At 41.9% G+C, this 19,858-nt stretch overlaps 5 non-coding genes across 5 annotated transcripts; 3 read left to right on the forward strand and 2 right to left on the reverse strand.

Moving 5' to 3' along the window:
* Positions 1-7,064: 7,064 nt before the first annotated feature.
* trnas-aga (transfer RNA serine (anticodon AGA)) lies at positions 7,065-7,146 on the forward strand. Its single transcript has one exon. It is a non-coding gene; the product is annotated as a tRNA-Ser (tRNA).
* A 9,601-nt stretch (positions 7,147-16,747) lies between these two features.
* Positions 16,748-16,820, reverse strand: trnam-cau (transfer RNA methionine (anticodon CAU)). Its single transcript has one exon. It is a non-coding gene; the product is annotated as a tRNA-Met (tRNA).
* A 1,322-nt stretch (positions 16,821-18,142) lies between these two features.
* trnai-aau (transfer RNA isoleucine (anticodon AAU)) lies at positions 18,143-18,216 on the forward strand. The gene has a single exon. It is a non-coding gene; the product is annotated as a tRNA-Ile (tRNA).
* Positions 18,217-18,385: 169 nt separating this feature from the next.
* On the reverse strand, positions 18,386-18,459 carry trnan-guu (transfer RNA asparagine (anticodon GUU)). The gene has a single exon. It is a non-coding gene; the product is annotated as a tRNA-Asn (tRNA).
* Positions 18,460-18,593: 134 nt separating this feature from the next.
* trnak-cuu (transfer RNA lysine (anticodon CUU)) lies at positions 18,594-18,666 on the forward strand. The gene has a single exon. It is a non-coding gene; the product is annotated as a tRNA-Lys (tRNA).
* The last annotated feature ends 1,192 nt before the right edge of the window (positions 18,667-19,858 follow it).

Consider the following 19,858-nt stretch of genomic DNA (forward strand, 5'->3'; position numbering starts at 1 on the left):
AATGCTAAGAATGCAGCAACTGAACTCAGATGCCCAGCTGGTGTAAACCCAACTAGTGCCCCAGCATTTAGATAACCATGCCATAGGCATACAAGACTTTGTAATCCCCACAAATGTTAATGTATTTGTTGAAAGCCAGACAAAAGGGTCAGTCGTAGGCCTACTTACTGTACTGTATCACTAGACACTGATCTATTAATTGGTCAAGACTCTAGTCTTAGTACTGCGTGGCCATTCTAACTGGCTGTTCTTACCTGAGAAGGTAGAGCCTGGAAGGCCCTGATGAGCATGTTCAACTGAGTGGTTTGAGGAGTGGAATGTCAAAGACTGTGATGGGAGACAAAAAAAAGCCCTGTACAATATGAGATTTGTCAAGCATGTGTTTCCTAGAGCTGAAGAACTAGGTAGGCCTAATATTCATCCATGAGAATGCAGAAATAAGAGGGCACTTGGGATGTAGACAACCCAACTTACAAAATGAGTATAGTATGTGTAATTAGCAGTGTTTGCTTGAATGGTTTAGTACCTCCTTTTAGTTCCCCAAACACAACTTGAGGCTAACCGGGATGCAAGCTGAGTCTGGGGTGTGAGTGTAACAGATGCCATATTGCCTTACAAATGCATGCGGATGCCATACAAATTGCAAAAGTAAAGATTCACACTATTTATTGATACTTCATCCACCCTACATCACATATGAAAAATCTAACTTTTTTAAAGGTCAGAAGTAGCAGATTTCCAATACATTATGCCATTCAGTGGGTAAAACCTGCTACATTTGACCTCTGAAAAAGTATGTTTCACTAAATTGATGAGGGTACATTTTTAATATGTGACACAGAGGGGTTGAAGGATCAAAAATGTATGAACCATTACTAATCCAATTTGTTTATGTTTGGTCTGTTACCACTGATTTTATCACATATTTCAGTAAATATTACCTAATTTGCATATCTATCATATTTCAGAAAACTTGCAATACAAACAATATTTGCCCTAATGTGGGTTTAACACCTGTGAAAGTTTCAAATGAATATGTCATAGTTTAAAATTGTATCCTATTCACCTAGTACCTCCTATATAATGTCACCCTATGGAAAAATGAATGAGAAATCTCCAACTTTTACCTTTTTTAGAGCTAGATTGACTGGCCTATAGCAGAGTTCAGCGATAGAATGTTAGTAAACCTCCCTCTCGAAGCCTTGTACAAATGTAGTTGCGATGAGCTATCGGCCTAGAACTTTAGCTCAGTAGAGTATCTCATACCTGTGCTTAACATGATGAGCTGGATCTGTGAGTGACTCACGATTTCGATCCCTGAGTGGACTGTGCATGTGACCTGCAGGTTGGGGTGCTGCCTCGTCCTGCGGCACTGGCTGAACAGCACTGGTAAACGACAAAAGAGGTTTGGAAGCTGATGCTGTTGCCTTTGGCTCGAGGGATGCAAAAAAGGCTTGTGTAAGAGTACTGGAGGATTACATCAGTGTTTCAACAGCGCCATCAGTTGGTGGGAAAACTATGGTGTGGAGGTATCGGGATCCTCCACCGGGCTGGTAGGTTTACACAGTTGGCCTTCTCTATGACGTGCAGGAGGCAAGCCCTCTTGATTAATAACAGCAACCAGCATCAAGGGCCCCAGGGCAAGACACTTATAGGGCCCCCTATACAGCTTGCCAAGCTCATAATAGGGCCCCCACCACCAACGCAGGAGGGCCCTGGGCACAGGGGAAAGTGCCCCTCTCACCCTCCCTATCGCTACGCTCCTGAGTAGTATGCTGTGTTGCTGCCCATACTCCAAAATCCTCTTCTCATGTCCCCTTCTGTTCCCTTCTGTCAGCCTGAACACATTTTGAGATTAATTTGAACGGTCAGTCAAATCCTGGAGAGCTCTGCCTTCTTGTCTGGTCCAGAATCTTACCCAGGCAAGACATCTTTACACACCAAGATGTTATTATGAGCATTGTAGTTTCGATGTCATCTTTAAAAAAAGTCATTTAAAATGAAATTTTAAACTTACATCTTGACTTGATTATTCTGATTAGGTCCTCTGTGAGGGCTGTTCACCTGAGGTCTTCTGATCATCAAGGAATGCAAGTCATCAAAACAAAGCCAGAACATATAGGCCAGGGATGTGCAACTGGGGTCACATGCAGACCGCCTCCTCACTCAGTGCAGACCTTAAAAAAATAATGAAAAGTAATGGACAGATTTTTTTTTAAACCACTACTGAATAAATTAATTGTCATTATACTTTTAGCTGATAGAACACTCCTAACACTTCTAAACCATAGGCTTCGGTAGTCAGTGAGCAACCAAAGGCAGCCCAAACTCTACAAGATGCAGTCAGATCACTGATCATGCGGGCCTCCGATGGTGGCACCGTGGCAATGAAAAAATGTGGCCCTCCTTATCATGCAAGTTGCCCATCCTGGATGAAGGCCTAGGAATATGATTATAACAATTTACTACATCGCCCTTTTGTATCTTTTTAAAATCTAGCCTACAATAACTGCATGTTCCATACAATGTATAAAAGGTCAGCATAAAGTGGTTACCGGTAAATTGTATTTCATTACCACAACAAAACACACCCTCAATTTCCCCTTTCAGCATCATCCCCTCTCGTGAAGGCAAGCACAGGAAAGGTCATGTGACACCATTTTGTTTTCCAGACCATAAAGACGGCTAGCATTAGGTGAAATTCAAGTGTGGGTCCAATGTTGGCCTAGGGCCCGGGTAAGGTGTTTTAAAAATATACATATTCACACGTGTAAGCTTCGTATGGCACACTTCTCAGCAGTGTAGACCTACCAGAGATTAAACGTTCTTTGTTACATCTAATGCAGACATTTGCATCGTAGGATAATGGCTTGTCATCCGTAAGTAGGCCTACGCCATCTTTACGTTAAACTTTAATTCAGCTAGCCCTAGGCCTAATGTTGGTGTGATATTAGGCCTATTTAATTACGTTGTTATTAATGTAAGTTATAAAAGCATTACACACAGTGAGCAGGTGAATGTATATCCGCTTAAATTTGCACTCGACTGGTAGGCCTAGTGCGCGGCGAAATTCTTCGTGTATTAATGTGACGGCGCGTGCCATCATTATCAGGCCTAAACGGTAGAGTATTGAGTATCGTGGTTGTATGGCGTCGCGAATAGGCGTTTGAATGTGCTTGTTTGGCGATAGAAACTTTAAAAAAATCTGTCTGTGCAGATCTTCCACCTGATTGATCCAGCGATGAATTCACTATGAAGTCCGTCTCCCAAGTAAGTTTACGCACACACGTAGGCCTACACACAGCGTGTGCACCAAACGACCGTCTCGTGCTCCACCAAGATAATGACTCATCAGAAATGACATCAGCCATTTGTACAGGTTTTCTGGAGTCATAGGGAGCCAGAACCTGCAGACCAGCTAACACAACCCAGTAAAACACACCATGCCTTTGTTGTGTGCAGCATTTTAGACACAATGTATTGTGCAAACTGCAAAATACTGCACTATCGAATATTGTGGATACTAACAGTGTAATCCAAAGAAAAACGTTCACCGTCACCACCGTTATTCATGGCCTGTGTTGCACAACTGGTGGTGTCACAGTGTTTCCCATACATTGAGGAAACTATGGCGGCCCGCCATAGTTTAAATTTGGCCGCCATAGTTTACGAAAATGTAAAAAAAAAAAAAAAATAATTAAAAAAAATTTTTTTTTTTTTACTTTTTTTATTTTTTTTTAAACGATATCCGTTTTTGTTAAAAACGATTTGAATTACGATTTTGAATTTCCTTCGCATTTTCCTCCTGGAGTAAATACATCCTACAGACTCTGTAGGCTATTGGTTAGATGTAGTCCCACGGTAACAGAATGAGGGGAAAGCATTAGGAAGTGACCGTAAGGGTATTACAGTTGATTCATGTGTGCACACATGTAACATCGGGTGAGTAACAGAACATGTGCGCAACGATGCGTTATGACACGCCGATATGCTAGGATCTTCGTCCAAATCGCTAGTCGCATGCATCATCGCTAACTGCGTTTACATCGCGTGCCGCGTGTAAAGGAAATGTTTGTTGTTGACATGTATGGAATTCACTTCAATTTGTGCTGTTTCTTGCTTCAGTTGTGGACAAAACGATTGGCCAAACTCACAATAGACAGCCTTTGCTGTGCTACTGCCCCAGAGAGCTGAAAAAAACCTTCATAGAAGAAGTCACACTTAACAGGGGTGTTAACCTATCCAATGCTCTCATTGCTCTCTCTCTCTCTCTCTCTGTCTCTGTCTCTCTGTCTCTCTCTCTCTCTCATACTACTATTTACCCATAACAAATGGTGAATTTCTGAGCCCTTTTTAATTTGTAGCCTATACCACTGAAGGCATGATAATGCTTCATCATATTTTAGAAATAGGGCCTATGTGCCTTTTATATACCAAATGTTTATCATCTTGAAATTGTTTCAGTTGTTTATGACTTGTGTATGACTGAAATTATCTCTGCATACTATCAGTGCTGCATTGCTAAAGATAGGCTATTCAACACACTTTAAAAACACACTGAAAAGATACGGCCATAGTAGCCTACTAAAAACATTTTGTTCATAATAATGGTGATTAATAAATGGTGGTCTTAAATTTTCATACTGACATCCTTAAATTTGACTTGGTAGGTCACGGCAGACCATCAACTTCAAAAGTAGATCTTGGTTAAAAAAAAGGTTGGGCACCCCTGCTATAGAGAGAACCACAAGTGCTTGAAAGACAGGGATCAAAAGCCTAGTCAAGTTGTTGTAGTTAACTTGGGTTTGGGAGCAACATAAAAAACCTTCAGAGAAGGGACAGTTGGGATGAGTTTACTAACACTCCCTAGGCTTTGTTTTACAGTTGTAATGAGTTTGGTGACAGACATGACACAGCAGAGGAGACATCGGGCTGCATATAGAAATTAATGTGTAATGAATGTGAATATAGACATAAATGTGTAATATGTTGTTCGGCCCTTTTAATGGGAGGAATTTGGAAAAAACTGGCCCTGTGACCAGCACCCCTCATGAAGAATGTGTACGCCTACAGATATGTGTGGGGGAAAAGGCATAGCCTACCCTCTAAGACCCTTTTTGTCTATGCGTTAACAATTTCACAGTGCTCTTAAATTCTTATCTCTGCTCCTATTTTGTTTTATTATTGTTTCCTAGACCCCTGCATGAGGGACGAATGAAACTGTGTTGTAAACAGAAATTATTCACTGTACTGCATTTTTTGACAATGACAATGTACTACTATTATACAAGTCATGGGTAAAATCTTATGTAGCCTTAATTCTCAAAATATAAATGGTTGAAATATAGGCCCAGGCCTACAGTTTCTCCATGCGCCAATGTCATACTGTAGTCATTGTTTTGCCGTTTTGCATTTATGCTGCAAGAATACAAACACCCCCCCCCCCCCCCAAAAAAGGCGTGAGAACTACCCCCACCCCCCCCCCCCCCCCCCCCCCCCCGGACAAAATAAACCCCGGCTGCCCCCATAGTTTCCAAAATTTCTGTGGGAAACACTGTGTCACATATTAGGCCTACCATACTAAGCGAGTCCAGTCCAGTGTATGCCAGGCCACAGCCATTTTCACCAAAGAGGCAGCCTGGCGGACGAGCGCTGTTAAGTGGGCCACGTGTGTAACATTTATCTATTTCTGGTCAGTCACCACAAGGGAAGCATATGCATTTAAGTCATCATTGGGCATTGCCTTTTATTAAAGTAGCGCAAGGGTATTCTGAAAGTATTATTTTACATGTGATTTTAATGAGTTCCGTATAGAACCGAAAACACAACAAACTCTCAGACAAAGAAGAGACTTCCATCAGACAGATAGCACACTGCCTTGCGACATGTGGCCCTCTATATCTTAAAGCATACTCATATGTGAAGTAAATTACTGCCTGCCTATGTCATTGCATATTCATAGCCATGTGATAGTGTGTCCATCTATTTGTCTGCTCAGAGGTGTGTGTGTGTGCGTGTGCGTGTGTGTATCTAAATGAATGCCTGTATATCGTATAACGTATTCACATGCAGCTTAACGTGTGTGTGCACACATGTGCATTACTGACATGACATTGGTGCATACATGATGACACCCACTGCGATTTTGTGCAGAATGTTTTGTAAAATCACAAAATGAAATATGGCCAATAATTAATTATAATGGATGAACAAAATAAATATTGAATTATTTAAAAAATTATGCAAAAGGCAATTGCATGAAGCAGGCAGACTTACAGAATATTGGCCAGGAACATCAGCCTGTCAAAAACGTTCTGGCTTCAAGGATACCTGAAGGCAGGTCACTATATTTCTACCAGTGCAATCACAATTAAATCACTATTTTCTTTATTGTGATTTTGATAAATTAATTGCATAAATTATTAATGATTGATGTCAGAGTATTGGCAAGAAATAACTATAGAATTGGTGGCATTGTCATAGTTGAGACCATGAGCTACAAAACATGTTTAGCAAATTCATTGGCACAAAGGACTGGTCTTATATGAATGTTCATGTGTAGTTCTCTGTTGAAGTTCAGGTCGGGCTTCCAACTGCACTGGCTCTGTCGTGTGACCGATTGTTCTTAACTGCAAGTGTGTTTGCATGGTGATCAAGGTTCAACGTTTTTTCATTGTCTACTTTCCTGCATGTACAGGACATACTCAAACATTTAAATATTACTTCTCTGTAGGGCGTCTTCTCTGAAAGACATGCACTCTGAGATAACAAAGGCTAAGATATTTAGCTTTTAGTCCCTAAAAGGGCGTAGGCATTCAGCAAGCACAGCTTATGCCACTATTTATCTTTTTTAATTCACTGGATTATCTAAGAAGCATAAACATGACTTATACATGAATTACCAATTACTATTACATTCATGGGCATTAGCTGTGGTTGTACACATGTATCATTAGTGTACTTGCAAAGCACTGTGATCTGACATCTTTTCTGTGAGCTGTTGTGTGCGTCACTGAGGGCCTCAGACTACCATTGGCCACATGGTGTCACCAGAGAGCCTCCATGTAGTCGTGGCCGAGTGGTTAAGGCGATGGACTAGAAATCCATTGGGGTCTCCCCGCGCAGGTTCGAATCCTGCCGACTACGCATCCCTATTGCTTGCAGGCATGGGGAGATGAGAGCAGAGCCTGCTCAAACTTGCGGTTAGTTGAAGTGATCTGTGGAAGTGTTTGTATGTGTACGATTTCTGGTGTGGCCTAGAATGCTGCTCCTTCTGCTGGTTCTCATGCTGGTTCTGATGGGCTGATGTCAAGTTCAAATTGATCATAAAGGCTTGTTTGCCAACTCACTCTGTCGGTGATTGGTGTCATGAAGCTGAATTGAATTGAAGTGAAGTTGTTGATATGATCTGTAGTTTGTTTCAGTGTGTTTCACGTGTGTGTACTGTGTACTGTTGTCTTGGGTCAGGTCACCTTGTTCCTTATCAAGTCACTAATTAGTCTACTTGCCATGAGAGGGTTCCCGGAAATGTTTGATACCCCAAAGATTTTTGATGGAAATGTATAGTATACTGTAGGTCCCCAGTACATAGAAACTGTCGGATGCTACTTTGTAAATGTTGAAAAAAATATATATATATTAGCATAATAACATAATCAGCATAAATTAGCATATCGCCTTTATGGCCTTATTACAGGATCAGTTTGACCAATCTACACAATCTTGGTGTGTTTTTGGGGATTTTGGAGGATGCTGAAGTCATTTGTAAGCATAACATTTATTAATGCCTGTCAGATTCAAAATTCCTCTTAGTGTCAAGGGTAGACGCATTTTATGCCTTGATGAGCTGATTTGGGTAATTTAAGCTTACATACCATAAACCTTACCTATTTCAATTATTTCTACACATGGGCCTACTATATGAAGTAGATTAGTTACATCTATTGCCAAAGACAGAATTAAGGTAATAATAATTTAATAATTTAATAATAATAATTGTATTTGTATAGCACTGTGTCATACAAGGCATGTAACTCAAAGTGCTTAACAAATGGGAAAAAAAACATTGTTAGAGATGGATTTAAAAGGAGAGGTATAGAGGAGAGGCAGAAATAGCAGGAAGGCAGAGGAAGAAGAGATAGAGAGAGATTGTAGAGTCATAAGGTCAACGTAGGTTAGGACCAGGATTCTTGGATGCGTAAGGTCCATAGTGGCTGGGCCTATCATAAGTCAAAGATAGTCACACAGAGATTGGGCGCTCAGGTGTAGCCCCTGGTGGCATCAGGGGTGAGGAAAAACTCCCTTTCGCTCGAATCATAGTTTGTAAGGGGGAAAAAAAGCTCAGTGAGGTCTGAGAAAAAAAAACCTATAGTCAGGAAGAAACCTCAGGCAGAGACCAGCGGCCACCTAGGGGAGCCCCCTGCCAGGGCTGGTTGTGAATAGTAAGGGCGCTGCGGCAGCTGGGACACTATGACGCCTTGGCAGCTAGGAGTTGGCAAGGATGAAGAGGTGGGTCTTCAGCTGCTTCTTGAAGGAGTCGACGGAGCTGGCTGATCGGATCTCGATGGGGAGGGCGTTCCATCTCTTGGGCGCATAGCAGGCAAACGCGGCGTCGCCGATCTTCTTTTGCGGGGGGTGGGGGTCCTTAGCAGCTTGGCATCAGTGGACCTGAGAGCTCGAGCAGGGGCATAAAAAGAGAGCATGTCAGAGATATAACTAGGGGCAAGTCCATTTAATGCTTTAAATACTGTGAGCAGAATCTTAAAGTCGATTCTGTATGAGACAGGTAACCAGTGCAGGTCTGCCAAGACAGGAGAGATGTGCTCTCTCATTCTGGTTCTTGTTAGGATTCTTGCCGCAGAATTTTGAATGAGTTGCAATTTGTCAATTAATTTTTTTTGGAGACCAGAGAAGAGAGCATTGCAGTAGTCTAGCCTACTGGTGACAAAGGCATGAATAAGTTTCTCAGCGTCTTGTCGGGGGGCCAAGCCGCGCACTTTGTTGACATTTCTAAGATGGAAAAAAAGCAGATTTTGTTATCTTGTTGATGTGAGGCTCAAAGCTCAAATCCGAGTCTATGACCACACCTAGGCTAGTAACCTTATCTTTAATGTGCATGCTTAGGTCACCTAGGCTTGAGTGGAGTTTTGCACGTTTTTTCTTAGGCCCAATGAGCAACACTTCAGTTTTATCCTCATTTAATTTTAGGAAGTTACTGTTCATCCAATCTGTGATGGCAGACATGCATTTAGTCAAGGCATGAATGGCAGTGGTTTGGCTAGGCTCGACAGAGATATATAGTTGAGTGTCATCAGCATAGCTATGAAAATCAACATTGTGCTCTCTGATGATGGAGCCCAGGGGCAACATATAGAGAGAGAAGAGGAGAGGGCCCAAGCAACTACCCTGAGCAACTCCAAAAGGCACATCATACTTGTTGGAGACGTATTCTCCGATGGTGACAAAAAACTGCCTTCCTGTAATACATGTTTTGAACCACTCTAAGACGTGGCCGGACAGTCCTACCCAAGATTCAAGGCGGTCAATTAGTATGTTATGGTCTATCGTGTCAAAGGCTGCACTGAGGTCGAGGAGGATAAGTGCTGAAACTTTGTTAGCGGCAGTGCTGAGCCTAAGATCACTTATTATTTTGGTTAGTGCTGTTTCGGTGCTATGGTTGGCTCTAAAGCCTGATTGGAATTTTTCCAAGATCATTCCCAGCCAGATGTTGATTAAGCTGTTTAAATACAACTTTTTCTAGTACCTTGCTTATAAAGGGGAGGTTTGAAATAGGTCTGTAGTTGTTTAAAGAATTCTGATCTAAATTTGTATTTTTTAGGAGTGGCTTTACCATGGCTGTTTTGAATGAGCTTGGAAAAATGCCTGTAAGCATAGAGGTGTTAACAATTTGCAGTAAAGGTGCTGCTAAGCAACCAAGTATGTTTTTTAGCAGATATGTGGGGATCGCGTCAACGCTGCAGGTAGACTGCTTACTTTCCCTGACTATTTTACAGAGGTCGTCCTCCGTAATTGGACAAAATTTTTGGAAGCTCTCAGGTCTCCTAGGGGGGTTTAACCCTCCCCTCGGTGTATCACCTGGGTGGGCGACAGAGGTTGCTGCGTTTCCACCTTGGATGCCTTCTCTAATGTCTGAAGAGACTTGCTGTAGTACAGTGTATGTGGAAAGTGAGTTTGGTTCTTATTTTCTTGACTTTATGCAATCGAAAGATTTCTTGGTTTGAGCTAACTTCAGTTAGGTATTTTAGTTTGAGGATCACTTGTTTTTTTCCCTCACTTTTTTGTAGGGGTAGGGCACTATTGTATGTCATTATGGCACTAGTGTAGGTGTAACGTATTTTTATTAGCATAAATTAGCACAAGCGCCTTCCTGGCCTTATTAAGCTTACATGATCAGTTTGGCCAATCTTCTCAATCCTGGTGTGGTTTTGGGGGTTTTGGAGGATGCTGAAGTCATTTGTGACATTTATAAAATGCCTGCCAGGTTCAAAATTCCAGTTCATGTCAAGGGGGGGCACATTTTATGTCTTGACAAGCTGATTGCGGCAATATTTTTGCTAAAATACACACCTATTTTTTTCAATTATTTAAAACCATACTAAATGTAGTTAACTGGCCATATCTAAGGCAGTAACATAAATCATTGCAATGCAGCTTGTGTTGAAAGTGGGTGAGAAGAGAATTAATAGATAACTGATAATGTAGGTCAAGTACCATTCAAAATGCCCAAAGCTACTGTACAGAAAAAATGTAATCACAATAGAGAAAAAGCTAATTAAACTGAGATAATATAATGGCAATAAACAAAGTAACAATAGTAATACAATTTCTTAGAGCATACATTACAAATTATATTGGAACAGCATGTAAGTTACCAAAGGTGCAACTAGACTGCCTGTGCAGTCGCCTTCGACTGCTTAAGGTATATCCCCGAAACGCGACGCTTCCAGTCTTCAACCACTCCCGTCCACCTTTTCATGAACGTCTATGATAAATACAAAATATAAAATAAATATATTTAACATCTATACATAGATCAATGACGTGCATAGGCTTAAAACCAAATGACTATTGTGAAAATGAAGGAAAAAATGGGGCAAATGATAACACTGTTTTAATGGTTCACTATTACAGTGGATATACCACATTAGGTACAGTGTAATAACCAGTGTAACAATATTTAATACCACGTCATACCAGTGTGACACCATGTACCAATTTTGTACTTATATCATGTAGGCTATTTGTGTGTAAGTGGTATTACATGGTATTGCATATTTGTACACTGGTATTACACTAGTATTACATGGTATTACATATTGTTACACTGGTTATTACACTGTACCTGGTATTGCCTATTTTTACACTGGTATTACACTAGTATTACATGGTATTAAATATTGTTACACTGGTTATTACACTGTAGGCCTACCTGATATGGTAGATTCACTGAAATGGTGAACCATTAAATTAAGGAGTTACCAGGCAAATCAATCCACCCAGTCAGAAGTTATGGGCCCAATAAAAATTCCACCATTTTGAAAGTGTTGACCTCCAAACTCGAATCAGTTCATGAACCTACCCTGCAGCATTCACACACCAAATCTGGGACAAATCCATCCAACCGGTCAGAAGTAATGGGCCAAACAAAAATTCGGCCATCTTGAATTCGGCCATCTTGAAATTGTTGACCTCCAAACTCGAAATAGTTCATGAACCTACCCTAGAACATTCACACACCAAATCTGGGACAAATCCATCCACCCGGTCAGAAGTTATGGACCAAACAAAAATTCGGCCATCTTGAATTCGGCCATCTTGAAAGTGTTAACCTCCAAACTGTAATCAGTTCATGAACCCACCCTAGAGCATTCACACACCAAATCTGGGACAAATCCATCCACCCGGTCAGAAGTAATGGGCCAAACAAAATTCGGCCATCTTGAATTCGGCCATCTTGAAATTGTTGACCTCCAAACTCGAATCAGTCCATGAACCTACCCTAGAACATTCACACACCAAATCTGGGACAAATCCATCCACCCGGTCAGAAGTTATGGACCAAACAAAAATTTGGCCATCTTGAATTCGGCCATCTTGAAAGTGTTAACCTCCAAACTCTAATCAGTTCATGAACCCACCCTAGAGCATTCACACACCAAATCTGGGACAAATCCATCCACCCGGTCAGAAGTAATGGGCCAAACAAAAATTCGGCCATCTTGAATTCGGCCATCTTGAAATTGTTGACCTCCAAACTCGAATCAGTTCATGAACCTGCCCTAGAGCATTCACACACCAAATCTGGGACAAATCCAAACATCTGTTCAAAAGTTATCGCGTTAACACGAAAGACCTTACGCGGCGGCGGCGGACGCAGCGGACGCGGCGGTGCACGCAAAACCATTACATCCCCGACGCTCCGCGTTTCGGGGATATAATTATGGGAAATTGTTCTCTATCAAAGAGGTAAATCCCCTTTGATGCCTACACATGATGCGTAGAGATATATCAATTGCAACAGTAAGAACACATAAGCTTACAACAAAATGACTCACAACTTGGGCTGGTTCCTATGCTAACTAGCATCCGTAACTATTACACTAGCTTCTCTACAGAGCCATCATCATCATCATTGTCACTGTCTTCATCAGTTATAGTCTCTTCTTCACCATCATCTCCTTGATTCTTGGAACCTGTTGTTATTGGGTGGGTATATTGCAACACGTAAGGATGAGGTGAGGATAGATGAGAAGAACACCAATACGCTGGACAATGGTAGACTTATTGCCCTTCCTTGGCATCCATGTTCATCAATGATTGAAACTGGGACAGGATTCAGCTCATAGTCAAAGACTGTAGACAACTCTACTTTTCTCTGGGTTCATGCCATCAGCAGTTGAGCAAACCATGCATACAGTATATGATCTTTCTGTCGAATTTAAACCCTCTTGTCTTTACTTTCATCGTCACAACTTTATTTGAGATGGTTGCATGAAATCCCACCAGGGATTGAAGAAGAAAACAGCGTGCTCCTGTCTTTGTCCAATTTTCACTGCATCTTGCAGATTGACCTTTTCATCTGCCACCTGCCCACTGATAATGTGGTAACACTCACAATTTGAGCCCAGTCTTGTCAATATCCAACTTCCATTGTCCCTCCCCATCCTCTTTGTGTATCTTGGGCTTCGTTGTTTTATCCAGTGCTTCTGTATACATCTCACTCAGTGACTGGGACAAATGGGAACAGATTACACATGACTGAAGGGCCGTACACACACGTCGCTGCTAGTTACTCGCTCAGCGGATGAAGTCAATAGAATGTCTACGTGTTCCAGCGAGTCTCGCTGGCGAGTAGGCGAGGAGAGTACAAGCGATGCGATGTGGGCGGGTTCTGAGATAAACTTATTTTATCTTCGAGCGACGCGAGTTAAGCGAGTAACCAATTGGAATGCAGAATACAGATTATTGACAGGTGACGGTGCCCCTGTGGTGTTCTGACCACCCAACGTCTGCACGCCGTCGCCATCACACTTTGGTTAAAAGTTTTGAGGAAAATACATCCAATACAGTGTACACCAGGCTCATATGCACGGTTGTGCACAGCACACGATCAACGTTAAACAGCGTAGGCCTACATTTTGTTTCGTACGGACCTTATTGGCGCGGACAGCGGGAACCATGACAACCAGTAAACAAAATCACCCAGAGCGAGTGGCGAGTAGGCGAGTGAGCAAGTAGCGAGTAAATAGCAGCGACGTGTGTGTACGGCCCTTGAGTCCACACAGAAACTTGATCAGGGTTTGTTGAGATACCTTTCATCTCCAACTCCCTTACCTTGCCTTTTGCATGTTTGGTCTCCAAACATCTGCACTCAGTGCTGTCGCACCATATGAGTGATGTTAGACACCATTCCAGCAAGAAAATCCTCTATGGCAGCATCAGGGATATGCTGCATTTCAAGCAGATGTGATCCAACTTGCATAAAGGTGATGACCAGAAGCATCCGGTAGCATCTGTTGAAGACAATATATTTGAATGAGCCAATTCAGGGAGCTATGAATGCTGGGGTGATGAAGCAATCTGCCCATAGTCGGTCCATGAGCCAGGCCTGCCATTTAAGATTGAGGTCATACCTCCATATGCAGCCACTATGAGCTCCTACAGGCCAGTTGAATTAATCACATGACCTAATGAATGACATGAGGGTCTTCATCATCCCAGGTCTCAGTATGACTGATGACCATTGTTGTGGATCATGGCATTTGATCTGACAGACGATCATGTACAGCTGCATTTCAAAAGTATGTCACTGCACCTCATGCCAAGGTTCTTAAGTGAGTGTCTAGGTATGAAATTGTACTAAGCTTAATAACTGTATGTCCTTGGTGACTTGAAATGTGCTGAGTTTACCGAGTAGGTGAAGGCGTTGCTGTGCTTTTTAAAATGTCGAGTCCACGTGCTGTGAGAGACAGGGAGCTGTCCATTTCCGTGCCTTGGTACCTAAAAACTTCCACTTACTCCACCTTGGATGGAGAGTGGCTGGAACAAAGTTGATGTCTTGTCTCTGCCCTGGCTCCTTTGTCTTTGAGACATTCAGCTCAAAGGAAAGTTCTACAAAAGTTTGGCACTGGTTGTCAACTACCTCCAAGTAGCAAGAGCATCAGGGTCAGACATATGTGCCACTAAGGCAATGTCATGAGCATATTTAACAAGTGCCATAGCTTCCCTATGACATGGGAGTTTGTGTACACACAGAGAGAAGATGATTGGGGATAAAACGAAACCTTGAGGAAGTCCAAAGTTCAAGGTGATTTTTGAAGATGCGCCATTGAAAAATACCTGCTTGTGGTCTGTCCAGCAGAAAACATTTAATGCACTGGTATAGTGCTGGGTGGATCTGAAGGTTGGAGAGCTGCTGGAGGAGTGTGTCAATATGCACAGTGTTGAATGCAGAGGAGAAGTCCATGAACAGGATCCTGGTGTGTGGGTGTATTGAGTCCAGGTTCCTGGCTACTGTGTCCCGAAGTGAGAGGCTTGCATTCTTTACACCACAGCATTCCCTGTAGGATTACTGGTGTGGGTCCAGCTGGTCTGACACCATACAGGAAAGAAGACCACACATCACTCTCTCCATACACTTGCACAGCACAGATGTTAATGTCACTGGTCTGTAGTCCTGGGGATCTTTCGCAGTTGGCTTTTTAGGGATGGGGATGATGGTGGATTCCCTCCATTGGTCAGGGGCACAGCCAGAGTCCAGGAGATGCTTAAAATACATTGTTTTGAATATTGGAACCCTGCTGTTGGTGGTCGAACATTTCATTTTCCTACCTGGCTATGACCTGACTCTGACTTTCGTTTTTGTACATTGTGAGATGTAGAGGTAGGCTATACGATTTGTGACATGTTGCAGAGGTTGACGCTGCACCATGTTTGGCAGTAATACTCATCAAGGTCTTGTGAAGAGCTGTGCCACCAGACTCTTTGCTGTTTTTGAATATGATAGTCCGTGGGTCCAGTTATTTAAAAGTCGTCATCTTTGCCATGGCAGTTAGCAAAGTGACATTTCTTCCCCATCTAAAATTTTGACCCTGGATGGATGGATGGATAGACGAAGGATAGATAGATAGATGGATAGAGAGATCGATAGATAGATAGATAGGCCTAAATATATAGATATATAGATAGATAGGCCTAGATAATATTGGATTTTATCACATTTTTATCATTTAATCCACATAAAAGGCACTCTATGGGAATACTGAACAATTAATTATCCATAAATGATATACCATTTGAAAGTGTGTTTTCTCTACTTTAATATGAAAGTAACTTGTAATTGACACTTTTCATGTCTTTTCAAGTTATTTGACATTATTTAAAATATGACCAAAATGTCAATTTTTCCTCAGAATTCTTGGTAGAATTCCGGCCTATTCAAAAAAAATTCTGGTAGCTAGAGGGTTAAATGTCGTCTTCTTTGCCATGGCAGTTAGCAAAGTGACATTTCTTCCCCATCTAAAATTCAATCAAATTACATAACCCCCCCCCCCCCCCCCGCCCTAAAAAAGTGAGGGAAAAAAACAAGTGATCCTCAAACTAAAATACCTGAAGTTAGCACAAACCACAAAGTCTTTCACATATGATTGCATAAAGTAAACTCCTGAAAATAAGAACCTCACTCACTTTCCACATACGCTGTACTACAGCACCTCAAGGCTCTACCTTAATTCTATGTCTTTGGCAATAGATGTAGCTCATCTACTTCATATAGTAGGGCCATGGGTAGAAATAATTGAAATGGGTAAGGTTTATGGTATGTCAATTACCCAAAAACGTTGCTAAAATCAGCTCATCAAGGCATAAAATGTGTCTACCCTTGACATTAAGAGGAATTTTGAATCTGATAGGCATTTATAAATGTCACAAATGACTTCAGCATCCTCCAAAACCCCCAAAACCACACCAAGATTGTGTAGATTGGTCAAACTGATCCTGTAATGAGGCCATAAAGGCGAGTATGCAGATTTATGCTAATTATGCTAATTTAAAAAAATGCTCAACATTTACAAAGTAGCATCCGGCAGTTTCTATGTACTGGGGACCTATACTATACATTTCCATCCAAAACCTTTGGGGTACCAAACATATCCGGGTTCACTATAGGGCCCTATGGGCTGGCAAGTAGACTAAATCTGTGCGGCATAATTTATACTTCTAAAAACTGTGCCCCGTGTGAGGCTCGAACTCACGACCTTCAGATTATGAGACTGACGCGCTGCCTACTGCGCCAACGAGGCTGTGAAACTTCTTTTGAGTTTGATTGACAGGCCCATGCACGGCAACCAAATGGCAACCAAGTTGTCATGTCAAGCGCAGGTTCCCATCCTCTCACATTGACCACATGGTGGCACCAGAGAGCCAGCCTTGAGGTGACATCATAGAGGTAGAACATTAGACAAAAGGTGACACGGCCAGAGAGTGTTTATGGGTAGTACGAGAGAGGAATCTCGCGACTTTTTCCGGGTGGTACTGTCCACTAAGTGGCGCCATCCAGACAGCGCAGAGGAGCGCCAAGAGCCTTATGGGCTCTGCTGTCTCGACAGCGCTCTCTGGGTTAACTGCAGGCACGGGTTGGAGGGCGAGATTGAACACTGTATGTAAACCCACTGTGGCAATACCCTACAGCACGGGGACATGGCACATGGCACCTCCCATCTTCTGTTGGTAGTGTAGGCACCTTCAGTCAATGCAAGTCAATGGAGAACCTGCCCACCTCTGTCAAAAATGGACTAAAACTGTGTGAATATGAAGTAACACATTAATCAGAGACTAGATTCGAAATGTCAGGGAAAATATCTAATGAAATCATGAGTCGATAAAATACATTTAAAAAATCAAATGATGTTAGTTATGTAGATAATACAATTGTCCTTGTATAGTGTGTTGATATAGTGTATTTTCACATTATTAAGCCATTTTTGACAGATGAGCTTCCTTCTCCATTCATTTCCATGGCTGCCACGGATTGCCGTGAAAAGGCGGGCGGGGTCACCTCTAGTCTAATGTTCGACCTCTATGGGTGACATGCTCTGTGGCACTAAAGTGGCCTGATAAAGAGTTTGTAGGAATTTTACTTAAAGGTGCACTTTGTAATATTTTTTTGCTGTTTCTTTCCAGAATTTATTGTTACCTTTTTCATGACTACTTACCACCATCATCAAATTCTAAGTATGCATTATGACTCGGAATATTGCACTTTTCATTCATGAAAAGGGGGATCTTCTCCATGGTCTGCCATTTTGAATTTCCAGAAACAGCTATTTTTAGCTACATACAAAACAAATTTTTAGCTACTACTCATACTAGTAAATATTTGTTTATTACTTAAATATTCATAAGAAGATCAAAGTTTCAATGAGCAGCATAGCTGCAATACCTACTCTGGCCACAATCTTACACAGTGCACCTTTAAAAATTATATTAGACACAGTGCAATAAAAAGCAAAAAAAACCCTTCACTTAGGACTTCATGTCTCGCCATATGGAGAGGGAGGTGGGTTCAGACCCGTGGAACCCTGCCAAGATGCACAAGACAACAGTGCACAAAGTCAGGCAGCATTGCCGGTTAGCTCAGTTGGTTAGAGCGTGGTGCTAATAACGCCAAGGTCGCGGGTTCGATCCCCGTACTGGCCAATTTCTATGTTACTTGGCACTCCTCCTCCCATCGTTTCAGATGGATATAGCTGACTCTGAGACCTGTGCTGAAACCTGATGTGGAAGCCTCTTGCATTTCTAAATGAATTGGGACACCACCACTGATTCATCACAAGTTTGTCATGTCCACTGCCACAGAAAAGGTTTTCGTCCCTGGGTGGGCTCGAACCACCAACCTTTCGGTTAACAGCCGAACGCGCTAACCGATTGCGCCACAGAGACTGTTTGTGGATTTTTTTCACAGTCCTTCAAGACCTAGTGGATGGGAGTGTCCATGGCGGCTGACAATCGGACAACCTTGATGGGCCTTGCATCTCGGGCCGGTCACTCTGAGCGCATTGAACAGCTGCACAGTTGCCCGGCTAGCTCAGTCGGTAGAGCATGAGACTCTTAATCTCAGGGTCGTGGGTTCGAGCCCCACGTTGGGCGTGAGGTTTTTCCCACAGTAAATGTTCCTCTCTTTACCCCCTTTCCGCCCCTCTTCATCCCCTTAGTTATTTTCACACATCAACTCAACAAGTGATCGTGCGGAGGGGGGGAAATAGCTGCGTGGCTGTCTGCATCACTGCGCAGACAAGTTGGTTTCTGAGCATAAACCAGGCTTTAGGCCGGTGACGTGCTTGCTGCAGGACACATGTACAGTATGCATTCTTCAGTCACAAATGCCTTGTCATGTGTATTATGTCAACACAGCAAGCATTCATGCCACACAGCATGTCTGTGGCTTTAGAAATCAATTAGGCTGTTCATGCACAGAGTGGATTCCTACCAAGTACTGTCTTTTACTTGCCAAAATTCAAGCTTTTCTGCCCCTTTGTCAACTGACTTGAAACATGTCACCTGTTCATACATAATGATATTTCCTCTGAGAAAATGTAAATCCCTTACTTAATAATATATTCTTCATCCAAACAGAGAAATGTATTTTTGTCATTGAATATTGTTATTTCATTACATTAAACCTTTTAACCTTACAATTTGAGATTGTACAGCCCTTTAATGTTCCTCTACAGCATTTGTAGTTGGCATGCATGCCAGTTTGCATGCATTATAATGGGATATACACCTAGTACCCATTAAGCCCGCCTTAAGCTATTTTATGGAAATAATCAGCTCCACAAAAACAATGATGGTGCGTTTCTTTCAATATCAATGTTGAACAAACTGGAATAAGCTTAGTATTCATACCTAGCCACTTAAATTCTTATAGTGTAAGATACACAGGGTGTGTGGTTGTATTGCTTATAAAACAGTTGCTAGCTTATAAAACAGATCTTTCCATTTGAGGCGAAATCCTATAATTTAGCAAGACTGCATGTGTACATGTGTAAAATCATTACATTTACCTCTTTATTTCTTAGACTATTAACATACCTTTACATGTCTGAAAATAGCTGAAAATCTATGGTTTCTGACATGTCCCAAAGCGGCAAAGTTTTGTGGCATCTTCTTGTCAGTTGACCTGAGACAGTGTTAATACTCTGTAACTCAACAATAAAATATATGATTTGTATGCAATCAAAAAGATTTTGTCAGTAACCAAACCATTTAATTCGATAGGGTGATGAACAACAAAATCCAAGTTTTCCCTTTTTTTAAATTGACCTCAAAGTAGGGTACA

The sequence above is a fragment of the Engraulis encrasicolus genome, chromosome 5 (assembly GCF_034702125.1).
Source record: "Engraulis encrasicolus isolate BLACKSEA-1 chromosome 5, IST_EnEncr_1.0, whole genome shotgun sequence".
NCBI lineage: Eukaryota > Metazoa > Chordata > Actinopteri > Clupeiformes > Engraulidae > Engraulis > Engraulis encrasicolus.